The 617-nt window shown below is 43.3% G+C and overlaps 1 non-coding gene across 1 annotated transcript; it reads left to right on the top strand.

Annotated features, from left to right (window-relative positions):
- Window positions 1-253: 253 nt before the first annotated feature.
- On the top strand, window positions 254-391 carry LOC114809273. Its single transcript, XR_003757061.1, has one exon. It is a non-coding gene; the product is annotated as a small nucleolar RNA SNORA7 (small nucleolar RNA).
- The last annotated feature ends 226 nt before the right edge of the window (window positions 392-617 follow it).

Genomic DNA, 617 nt, shown 5'->3' with positions numbered 1-617 from the left:
AAGGACGTGTCCCTTAAATCCACCAGACCACAATTCTCCTCATTTTCAGTCCTCCTGAAATCACACCTCCTTTAGTAGGTCTCCTCTGGTTAATTCTTCTTTTCCCTAGATCATATTCCCCACAACTATAACCTCAGAATTTTCAGGCCAACTTTTACGTACTCATACCCATGTAAGTATATCAACTTTATGCTATTTTAGCAGCTACTCATCCACTGATTCATTTTCCTTTCTCTTCTTCTACCTGTTAATTCCCCTCTCAGGATCATACCTGGAGAGTTTCTAGTACTCTATCAGTCTTGGCTATGGGAGGGAGAGTTAAGCAGAGGCCTTCCTGTTCCATTCCTAGCTTGGGCTCTGGCTAGCGAGTGGAAAGCAATCTATTACAAGTCAAAACTCACCTGTGCTGGGCAGCAGTCGAGGGTGGAGACTCAAATTGACTGCACGGAAGAAGACAGTGGTAAACCATTTCTGTATTTTTACCAAGAAAATTCTACGAATACACTACCAGAATGATTGCAGATGGAGAGTGGGGTGTTCTGGGAGAGATGTGTCCATGGAATCGCTATGGGTCAGAGATGACTCGCAGCATAAGACAAAACAAGACCTTTTAAATC

This window comes from Ornithorhynchus anatinus, chromosome 2 (genome assembly GCF_004115215.2).
Source record: "Ornithorhynchus anatinus isolate Pmale09 chromosome 2, mOrnAna1.pri.v4, whole genome shotgun sequence".
NCBI classification, from domain to species: Eukaryota; Metazoa; Chordata; class Mammalia; order Monotremata; family Ornithorhynchidae; genus Ornithorhynchus; species Ornithorhynchus anatinus.
The sequence above is the reverse complement of the archived record's forward strand: the minus strand, read 5'-3'. Positions and strand labels throughout refer to the sequence as shown.